Source organism: Trichechus manatus, unplaced genomic scaffold, assembly GCF_000243295.1.
Source record: "Trichechus manatus latirostris isolate Lorelei unplaced genomic scaffold, TriManLat1.0 scaffold00180, whole genome shotgun sequence".
Taxonomy (NCBI): Eukaryota; Metazoa; Chordata; class Mammalia; order Sirenia; family Trichechidae; genus Trichechus; species Trichechus manatus.
The window spans coordinates 4,010,482-4,022,219 of NW_004444116.1; the positions used below are offsets into that span (position 1 = coordinate 4,010,482).

General features: G+C 46.3%; 1 pseudogene; it reads right to left on the reverse strand.

Annotated features, from left to right (window-relative positions):
- Positions 1-10,709, reverse strand: part of LOC101361132 (HLA class I histocompatibility antigen, B-67 alpha chain-like) — a 43,625-nt pseudogene extending 32,916 nt beyond the window's left edge.
- Positions 10,710-11,738: the final 1,029 nt, after the last annotated feature.

Here is an 11,738-nt window from a genome sequence, read left to right on the forward strand (position 1 = left end):
TGCGCAGAGAAGCTCCTAGTCCAGGGAAAGACTCATGACAAGGACCTTCCCCGAAAGCCAACAGAGAAAGAAAGCCTTCCCTGGGAGCTGGTGCACTGAATTTGGACTTCTAGCAAACTAGACTGTGAGAGAATAAACTGTTAAAGCCATCCACTTGTGGTATTTCTGTTATAGCAACACTTGATAACTAAGACAGGTGTTTTTATATTTCTTGCATAATGATAAACATCCTTCCTGGTACCCCAACCCCTTCCTCCTTATATTCTGTTTGGACACATTATACCCTACAGGACAGAATGGAGTCTGGTTCTGTGTTATCATTCTCTTCACCAAGGAAGTCCCAATGATTTGCCCTCTAACTGCCTTCATGTGGCAAGGAACTTACTTTCATATCCTATCCAGATACTGCATGACTTTCCAACCCTTACTCCCCTGATTCTACCGCACCCGTAGTCTCTAAGTCAAGACCTAACTCACTCAAAGAAATACAGGAAATCACCTACTTTTCTAGGGTAATTTTGACACCCTACAGGGAAGGAGAAAAGAAAGCAATATTGGTCCTGGTATTCAAGGGCCCTGAAGGCAAGATTCAACCCTCCCCCATAAAGTTCTAGATCTATAAAATAGGCACGGGGAAAACTAAGGGTCAGGATCCAAAGGGAAGAGCATCAGGGGGACCCAAGTACATCTCTCCCAACTGAATCCCCACTTTCAACTCTGGTCATCATGAAGCTTGGTAATTTATATCACTTCCAAATGGCTTCTTGTCTGTTTGTCTTTGTTCCTCAGTGACACTGGGAGCTCACTGCAAGGGACAAGGATTGTGTGTCTGCTCTTTACTCTGTCCCCCCAGTACCAATCACATATAGTTCGGTACCCTTGAGGATCAGTAGACAATTCCAAACTGTTGGCATAGGAATGAGTCACAAGTTCATGTTGTGATTTGGTATCCCCCCTCTGGTATTGGTAAATAAACATTGATAACTGTGAGTCCACCCCTGAGTTGAGAAAACTTGGGGTCCATAACACAAAGAATTTACCATAAGACCTGTACAAGTATGTTCACAGCAGGTTCATTAGCAAAAAGCTAATGTCTTAATTACCTAGTGATGCTGTAACAAAAGCTACCACAAACGGGTGACCTTAAAGAACATAAATCTATTTTCTCACAGTTCAGGAGGCTAGAAGTCTGAATTCAGGGCACGGCTCTAGGGGAGAAGCCCATCTTTGTCTATCTCTGCTGCCAGCAATCCTTGGAATTCCTGGGATTGCAGATGCATCTGCCACGTGCATTTGTCTTTACATGGCATCTTCACCATGTGTGATGGTTAGGTTGTGTCATTTGGCTGTGCTATGATTTTCAGTGTTTTGGCAGTTATGTAATAATGTATTCATCCTTCATGATGTGATCTGATGTGATTATCCAATCAGTTGTAAGGGGAGTTTCCTTGTGGGTGTGGCCTGCATCCAACAAATAGATGGATGTTCTGGCAAAGCTTGCTTGCTTGCTCTGGATTCTGCATTCAGCTTGTCATCATCTGAGTCCAGGTTCTTGGGATTTGATCCAGCTGACTGTCATATTGCCTGCCAATCTTGGATTCCTTGGCCTCTGCAGCCAGTGAGCCAACAGTCTGCCATCTGACCTGCCAATCTTGAGGTCCTCAGATCCTATAGCTATGTGAGTCGGGAGAAGTCTCCAGCCTGACAACTGACCCACGGACTTGTGACTTGCCAGCCTCTACAACTGCATGAACCATTTCTTTAGATAAATCTCTCCGTCTGTTTCTCTTTATTTCCACCCCCTCCATATATATATATATACACACACACACACATATATACATATATGTATATATATACATATATATGTGTATATATATATATACACTTCATTGCTTTTGCTTCTCTAGAGAAACAAGCCTAAGACATTTGATACCAAGAGAAGTTCCAGAGAAACAAAATCATAAGGATGAGTTTCCTAATTGATTCTCAAGTCTGACTAGTCTTTTTTTTCTGACTAGTGTTTAAAGCTCCTATTATTATTGTGGAACGGTCTATTTCTCCTTTTAGTGCTGTTAGAGTTTGTTTTATGTATTTTGGGGCCCTGCTGTTGGGTGCGTAGATATTTATTAAGGTTATGTCTTCTTGGTGGATTGTTCCTATAATCATTATATAAAGTCCCTTGTCTTTTATGATGGATTTTGCCTTAAAATCTATTTTATCTGAGATTAGTATCATCAGTGTGGTTGGTGAGGTTTGTGGGGAGCAGAATGCTGACAGAGGGAGTTTGGACCTGCATTGTGGAGATGGTTGGACTTGGTAAGGAGTTTGGATTTTATTCTAAATGTGATGGGAAAAAAATGAAGCTACCGACAGGCTTTAAGTAGTGGGGTGGTAGAATCTGACTTGTGTTTTTCAAAACCACACTGGTTGATGGTTGGAAAGTAGGAACACAAGAATTGAAACTGGGGTTCCAGTTAGAAGGTCATTGTAGTAGTCCCTAAAACAGAGGTGGTGGTGTGAACCAGGGAGCAGGCAGTAAAGATGTAAAGAAGTGGAAAAATTCAGGTGGTATTTCTAAGATAGTGTCAGTTTACTAAAAATGGATTAGTAAATCTATTTTATCTGAGATAAAATCTATTTTATCTGCCCTTTTTTGGTTACTGTTTACTTGATAAATTTTTTCCATTCTTTGATTTTTAATATATTTATGTCTTTGTGTCTAAAGTGTGTCTCTTGTAGACAACATATTGATGGGTTGTGTCTTTTTTATCCATTCTGCTACTTTCTGTTTCTTTAGGGGGTGTCATGGATTAATTGTGTCGCTCCAAAATATGTGTCAACTTGGGTAGGCCATGATTCCCAGTATTGTGTGATTATCCACCATTTTGTCATATGTGATTCTCTTATGTGTTGTAAATCTTACCTCTATCATGTTAATGAGGCAAGATTAGAGGCAGTTATGTTAATGAGGCAAGACTCAATCTACAAGATTAGGTTTTGGCTTAAGACAATCTCTTTTGAGATATAAAAGAGAAGCAAGCAGAGAGAAGGGGGACCTCATACCACCAAGAAAGCAGCGCCAGGAGTAGAAGACATCCTTTAGACACAGGGTTCCTGCACTGAGAAGTTCCTAGTCCTGGGGAAGATTGATGACAAGGACCTTCCTCCAGAGCTAACAGAGAAAGCCTTCCCCAGAAGCTGATGCCCTGAATTTGGATGTCTAGCCTACTAGACTGTAAGAGAATAAACTGTTTGTTGAAATCATCCAGTTGTGGTATTTCTTTATAGTAGCACTAGATAACCAAGACGGGGGAAATTTAAGCCATTTACATTCAATGTGATTATCGACAGGTATGGGTTTATTGCTGTCATATTGTGTGTGTGTTTGCTAACATTTTCTTTGTTCCTCTTACTTTCCTGTGCTGAGTTCCTTTTGTTTGTGGATTTTCATTTTTTTCTATCGTTATTGTAGATTTTGTGTTTACTGAATCTGTTTTTCTTCTGTTTTATTCTGATGAGTCTGTTTGTTAACTGTGTTTACCTTATCTTCCTAAGTTTGAACCAGTCTTTTATTACTTGATATTGTCTTGACTTCCTCTCCATTTGAAAGTTCAATAACTACACTGTATATTCCCTCTTTTATTGTTTTGATGTTGTCATCATTTACAGATTGACATCTCTTTCCCTGTTTTAAGTCTTCTAGTTTTGTTTTATTATTGAGAGTTCTTTATCCAGATTGGTATCTGGCTGATGCCGTCCTGTGTCCTAGACTTCAGTTGTTGTGTGATGTTGGTTCTCTAACTGAAGGACTCCCTTTAATATTCCTTGTAAAGTTTGGCTTGGCTTTTTACAAATTCTCTTAATTTCTTTTTATCTGGAAATGTCCTAATTTCAACATTGTATTTGAGAGAGAGTTTTGCAGGATGTATTATTCTTGGTTGGCAGTTTTTTTTTCAAAGTTATATATGTTATCCCATTGCCTTCTTGCCTGCATAGTTCCTGCCAAGTAATTAGAGCTGAGTCTTATTGTTTCCTCTTTATAAGTGACTTCATTTTTCTAAAGCTGCTCTCAGGATTCTTTCTTTGTCTTTGGATTTGGCAAGTGTGATTATGATATATCTTGACCCCTTTCTTTTGGGGTCTATCTTATATGGGGTTCGTTGAGGTTCTTGGATGGTCAGTTTTCATCTTCCATGATATTTGAGAAGTTTTCTGCTAGCCAATCATCAACAATCTTCTCTGTGCTTTCCATTTTCTCTCCCTGCTCTGGAACTCTGACCATGAATAAAGGTTTGCTTTTGATTGTGTCCCACATAATTCTTAGGTTTTCTTCATTCTTTTCTCTGAGTTTTCCTTAAAGTGGCTTCCAGAGATTTGCCTTTAGTCTTGCTGATTCTGTCTTTCAATGTTTCAAATTGCTCCTAAAACCTTCTATTGAGTTGTCCATTTCTGAATTTTTGTTTTATTTTGGATTTGTAGTTGCTGTTTTGTATGATTTCTAATTATTTGTTCTTGTATTATTTTCCTGAATTCTATTGCTTTGTCTGTGTTTTCCTTGATTTTGGCTACGTTTTTGTTGGTTTTGTCTGTATGTTCCATGATTTTGTCTATTTTTTCATTGGTTTTGTCTGTTTTCCTTGGTCGCTGTCTCAGTCATCTAGTGCTGCTCCAACAGAAATACCACAAGTGGATGGCTTTAACAAAGAGAAGTTTATTTCTTCACAGTCTGGTAGGCTACAAGTCCAAATTCAGGGTGTCAGCTCCAGGGGAACGCTCTCTCTGTTGGCTCTGCAGGAAGGTCCATGTCATCAGTCTTCCTTTGGTCTGGGAGCTTCTCTGCACAGGAACCTCAGGTCCAAAAGACGCACTCTGCTCCCAGCACTGGTTTCTTGGTGGTATGAGATTCCCATGTGTCTCTGCTCACCTCATCAGTATAACCTCATCACAGTGATAGAATTTATAACACATGAGGAGATCACATATTAATCTCATCATAGTGGTAGAGTTTACAACACATAAGGAAATCATCAGATAACACAATCATACAGTACTGGGAATCATGACCTAGACAAGGTGCTACACACATTTTTTGGGGGACACAATTCAATCCATGACATTCCACCCTTTCGCTCCCCAAAAATCACATCTTTGCAACATGCAAAACATATTCATCTCATCATATCACAGCAAAAGTCTTAACTCCAAGTCCAAAATCCAAAAATTCCTCTTCGTCTGTGAGATCTAGAATACAAGTACTCTGATTCCAAAGGTACAATGGCAGAACAAGCATGAGCTAGACATTTCCATTATAAATGGGAAAAACTGGAGGAGAAGAAGGGATAACAGGTACCAAGCAAGTCAGCAGAACACATTACATTAGCCCTCAAGGCTTTGAAAATAATCTTCTGTTCTCTGAGATAACTTACACAATAGCCCTGCCCTCCAGACTCTAGTTATTGGCCACAGTCTCCGGATTCTGAGTGGAGGCCCCTCAGCCCTGGGCTTCAGCTCCGCCTTCCAGGCCCACTGGGACAGCCACTCTGCTCCCTTGGCTTCAGGAGCACCATTCTACTAGTCCTTCGGAGTTACAACTCCACCCTTAGAAACACCAGGGGCCATGGCTCCACCCTTTGAGACCCCAGAGGTCTCGGCCATAACTTTTGAGACTAGGGCAGTTCTGCTTCTTGTGTTCCTTGTCTCTTCAGCTTCTGCTTCCTGTGGCCTCCTGGCCCTTGGGCCTCACGCCCACATCTGCCCTGCTAGGGAAATTGTTCCAAAGCTCAGTAGCTCCACTGATTAAGTGCCTGGAGGCACCCCACTCCACCAGGAAGCCTCCTGCACACAGGCACTCAGCTTGCTCGCTTTGTGGGTGAGCAAGCCTAACTCCACCGATAAGTGTCTGAAGGCACCCCACTCCTCCAGGAAGCCTCCGGTGCACAGGCACTCAGATCTCTGGCTCTGTGGGTCGGCTCCAGCGCCGTCTCACACTGGTCTCCTCATTCCGCTGCTGTTGGTTTTCTGCCACTGCCCCTTCTCTGCCACCGCAGGTTCTCTGCTGTTGCCGGTCCTCTGCCACGGCCACTTCTCGACCCATCCACAGTTTCAAAACCGTTTCCACATTTTAGGTATCTGTGAGAACAGCACCCCACTCCTGGTACCAAATTCTGTCTCAGTCATCTAGTGCTGCTCCAACAGAAATACCACAAGTGGATGGATGTAACAAAAAGAAGTTTATTTCTTCACAGTTCAGTAGGCTACAAGTCCAAATTCAGGGTGTCAGCTCCAGGGGAACACTTTCTCTGTTGGCTCTGCAGGAAGGTCCATGTCATCAGTCTTCCTTTGGTCTGGGAGCTTCTCTGAGCAGGAACCTCAGGTCCAAAGGACGTGCTCTGCTCCCAGCACTGGTTTCTTGGTGGTATGAGGTTCCCATGTGTCTCTGCTCACCTCATCAGTATAACTTCATCACAGTGATAGAATTTACAACATATAAGGAGATCACATATAATCTCTTCATAGTGGTAGAGTTTACAACACATAAGGAAATCACATCAGATAACACAATCATACAATACAGGGAATCATGACCTAGCCAAGGTGTTACACACATTTTTTGTGGGACGCAATTCAATCCATGCCAGTTGCTTTCTTAATCTCTTGGAGAGCTCTAAATATTAGTCTTTTGAAGTCCATATAAGGTAGTTTCACTGCCTTTTCTTCTACTGGAAGGTCATTTGATTCTTTGCTTTGGTCACTTGTTTGAGTCATATTGTCCTACTTTTTTACATGTTTTGTTTTTGTCTACTGTTTCTGAGACTTTAACGTATCATTTTATTTATTCTGTGTTTTTTTCTTCCTATTTTTTTGTTTTGTTTGCTATGTCAGGGCCAGTGGGTCTGGCATGCTTTGCTGCTTGCTCATCTGTGGGCATGATAGTTCTCACCACTTTGTCTGGGTGGGCAGCAGTAGCAGGCAGGTCGAACCCGCTTTGCTGTACACTGGTTTGGCAAGGTGGTTAAGGGCAGAGTAGTAGGGCACTGTCTGCCTCCTGATGTTGGTTCAGGGGTGTGGAAGCATTCACAGACCCTCACCAGATATGTAGGCGTGTCAGACAGGGAATGGTAGAGGCTCGCTTCCCACCACTCAGCACCTGGTCAAGTAGCAGGAGGGGAGGGGTGGTGTGGGCCCAGTGCAGTGGCAGGGCTGAGCACCAGGGACGTTCTACTCACAGCGGCATGGTGGTGACTGGCAGGAAAATATGGGTGGCATATAGGGTTAGGTGAGGGGGAAAAGGAAAGGAAAAAAAGGATAACTGTAGTGTGGAGGTGGGGTGGCTCTGGAGGCCAATGGGAAGTGGGGGAGGTGGCATAAAGGGCTAGGTAAGAAGGAGAAAGAAGTAGAAGAAAAAGAAAAAAATTGATGGTGCAATGGGGGTGGTGAGTGGGGTCAATGCAGACCTGAGGGCCAGTTGGAAGGGAGGGGAGGTTATAAACAGGGCTAGTGGGAGGGAGAAAGAAAAAAAAAAGAGAAAGTAAAAAAAGCAAAATTGGCACGGTGAGAGCTGGCAGGTGAGGACAGAGTAGACCTGGGTGGTGACAGGCTGGTGGCTCTCTAGCCATAGTGGTGTGGCATGGCCCAGTGGGAAAGAGGGGAGGTGGCATATTTGTCTAGGTAGGAGGGAGAGAGAAAAGGAAGAAAGGGAGAGAAAAAAATATGGCATGGCAGGAGCTGACGGGTACGGGCGGGGTAGCCCCATCACCATAACCATTAAGGTGAAAGATATGCCCTTCATTTTCACATGTGCTTTACAAAAGAGTAACTGTTAGCACACAGGGCCCCAGACTGGGTCACCTAGTGTTTGGATGGTACCTCCCGTAATGAGGTAGGAGATGGAAAATCTCCTACCTGGGACTTGAAACTCCCCAGTGGGACAAGAAAACTCAGACCCCACCCCCATCTACCTGAGCTCTTCTTCCTCCAGACCACAGCTCCAATGACCACAACTCCAAGGAGAACCAGGCCAGCAACAATTCCCATGATGGAGGTGGTAGGCTGGGAAGATAGTTCTGGAAAGAGAAAGGAGGTGAGGAACCCTGACTCCTTGAGGGTCTTCAGAAGGGCTCCTGCTGTCCCTGAGAAGAGGCTCCACCCTCATCTCCCTCTGTCTTAGTTATCTAGTGCTCCTATAACAAAAAGACCACACGTGGATGGCTTTAACAAGTAGAAATTTATTTTCTCCCAGTTTAGGAGGCTAGAAGTCCAAAGTCAGAGTAACAGCTCTAGGGGAAGCTCTCTGTCAGCGCTGGAGGAAAGTCCTTTTCTCTTCAGCTTTTGCTTCCTGGTTCTTTGGAGATCTCCATGTGTCTTGTACCTATCTTACCCCATCTCTGCTCACTCAGGCTTGCTTAATCTCTTTTATATCTCAAAAGAGATTGACTTGAGACACACCTTACACTAATCCTGCCCCATTAACATAACAAAGACAACCCATTCCTAAATGGGATTATATCCATAGGCATAGAGGTTAGGATTAACAACACACATTTTTGGGGGACATGATTCAATCCATAACACCTTCCTTACCCCATCTCAGGGTGAGAGGCTCAGGTAGCCCCTCGTGCTGCACACAGCACATGTATCTTTGCTCCTCTCCAGAGGGCACCATGATGGCTGTCCACTTCTGGAATGTCCCATCCCCGAAAGGCCTGGTTTCCACAAGCTCTATGTCCCGGGTCTGGTTTGCCGCATCCCGTTGCCAGGTCAGGGTGATCTCAGCTGGGTAGAAGCCCAGGGCCCAGCACCTCAAAGTGACCTCATGGTCAGAGATGTGATGGCTGGTCACACGTGTCTTTGGAGGCACTGACGGGAAGGGTTAGAAAATTCAGGAACTCTGCATTACCTCCCATGGGCCACTTGAGCAGGGCTCATGTGACCAGCCTGAGAATGGACAGGGAAACTGAGGTGGGGGAGGGAGTGCAAAATCCAGACACCAGCCTGGACCAGGGATCTGGGATAATCTCCTATTTCTTGGAAAGTTCTAGAATCAGGGTGAGGCAGCCCAGAGTAGGAGGCTCCAGGTGTCTGAGGGGGAGAACAGGGATTTCTAGTTCTGACTTGGGTGGAGACTGAGAAACTCAGAAAAGCTGGAATCAGACCTCCAAAGTCACTGGGTGTGGGGCAGAGAACAAGTCTTGAGGGAGAAAAGTTCCTGGTGGTTCCCAAAGTCGATTTCAGGATCAAAGGGAACTGCCGATCAGTCAGGAATCATCTCCCCTACTACCCCCAGAGAGAGTAGATCCCTTAACTGTCTCTGAGAGTAGATCCCTTAACTGTCTCTGATAGAAAAGAGGGTCCTCTGGGCAAGTCACTATATGGTTCAGGATCTGGAAATTTGGGCGAACTCCTCACTCTCCACACCCTCCACACCCATGGGAGGCGGTATTCTGGCATCTAGCTCATTCTCCTCCCCTTCTTTTGAGATGCCAGCAGGGCAGACACAGGCCCAGCTCATAGGGAGTTTGGGGAGGCGTCCTGTGGCCCCTCATACCTGCGCGCTGCAGTCTCCTTCCCGTTTTCCAGGTATCTGCGGAGCCATTCAGGCACTCCCCCTTAAAGTAGGCTCTCAGGTGTTCAGCATCTCCGACCTCCTCCCACTTGCGCTGGGTGTTCTGAGCAGCCATGTCGGCCGCCGTGCAGGAGCTCAGGTCATCGTTTAGGGCGAAGTAATCGGCGCCGTCGTAGGCAAGCTGATAGAGCCCACGGAGGAGGCTTCCATTGGGCCCCACTTCACAGCCGTACAATCTCTGGAAGGTGTGAGACCCTGGCCCTGCCCCCCTGTCAGTCCCGCCCTGCGGTCAGCCACGCCCCCGCGACGGGCGGTGACTGGCTAGAGTCAATTTGGCTCTAAACTGTGAAGGAAACCGGAACGAATCCCGTCGACTCTCCCCGGGTTGAAGGGCCTAGCGGGTCACGCAGATTCAGGGTGAAGTTCGGAACAGAGACTTGGGGTGACCCCAGCTCGTCCGTGGGGGCAAGGGGAGTCGTGACCTGCGACCCTGGCCCGGCGTCACTCACCAGATTCCTTAGGGTTGTAGTAGCCGCGCAGGTTTCGCAGGCCCACGCAAAAAGATTGTGCGGAGACTTTGTAGACTCGCGTGTTCAGGACCCAGTACTTTGGCCCTTCCTGCTCCATTCACCGCGCCCGCGGCTCCTCCCTTGGATTCGCTGCGTCGCTGTCGAACTGCACCAACTGCGTGTTGTCCACGTAGCCGACGGCGATGTACCGGGGCTCCCAGCGGCGGGGCCGGGACTCGACGGTGTAGAAATACCTCAGGGAGTGGGAGCCTGGGGGCAGGGAGGGGCTGAGACCACTGACCCCCTACCCCGCGACGCCCGGTTCCGGGGTCGATCGGGGCGAGGAGGGGCGACGGTCTCATGGATGGAGAAGGGGCAGCAGGAGGAGCTGGGCCGGGACGCAGGGGTGGGAGAGGAAGAGGTGGGGACGGGAGGAGGGGAGCGGGGCGGGGGGAGGGTGGTCAGGACGGGGCTGGGGCAGTGGGATGCGGCTTTTCCAAGTGTCTTGCGTCCCCGCCGGGAGATCCCCTCGCTCTTCCCTCTGCAGAGGTCATTTACCTCCCGACCGCGCAGTCACCCACCCGGGTCTGGGCCAGGGCCCCTGAGAGCAGCAGGAGGAGGTTCGAAGGTGCCATGACTTGAGTACAGGGGTTTTAGGGAGAATCTGCGTCCTGGCCAGACTGAGCGGACCGTATTACGAGAAAGCGCGGTGATTGGCTTCTCCAGAAACCGGAGGCCCAATTGGAATGAGAACTGGGTCCGGGTTATGTGTGTCCAGGCAGAAGGAACTGACACGGGTCGTGAGAGGGAGAAGTAAAACTCCGGGGAGACGGAGAAACCAGAGCGCTAGGCCTCCTACCCGTGACCCCGCCATCCGGGCCTCAGAGCCAAGTCCAGCTACTGGGACTTGGCCCTGACTCCTTTCCTCCTGCACAGAGCCTTTGCTACACTCTCCTAGAGTCCTGGGCCAGGGCCTACTTAAGTCAGCGGTTCTTGTTAGTCTCAGAATCTCTATGTTGTGTGCCCTGGCGTGGATTCATAGAGGTCCTACATGAAAATATAACTGCCCCATAGGGTTTCTTAAGCTGTAACCTTTATAGGCGCAGATCGCCAGGTCTTCTCTCCTGCAGAGCAGCTGGTGAGTTCCAACCGCTGACCTTTGGGTTAGCAGCCAAGAACTCAGCCATTGTGCCAGAAGGGCTCCTTAGAATTTCTATTTACTCTTATAAATTAATGAAGAACCCAAAGAGATTTTGTTTATATGAGTTATATCTACCGATATTTGCTATATGAGAAATTGAAACAATTAAAAATATTAAATTAATTTAGAATAACAATAACCCATTAAACATTAACAGAGATAATATATTTTCATGAAAAATATTTTCCAAAATAAAACAACATAACGAGAAGAGTGGATCATTTTACATTTTTGCATGGCTTTTTTTATCTGTGTCAATAGAAGGCCTCTGGATTTTCCTATCTGCTTTAATCTGTTGGAAACCCTGGTGGTGTAGTGGTTAAGTGCTATGCTGCTAACCATAAAGGTTGGCAGTTCGAATCCACCTGGTGTTCCTTGGAAACTCTATAGGGCGGTTCTACTCTGTCCTATAGGATTGCTATGAGTTGGAATGGACTCGATGGCAATGATTTGGTTTTGGTCA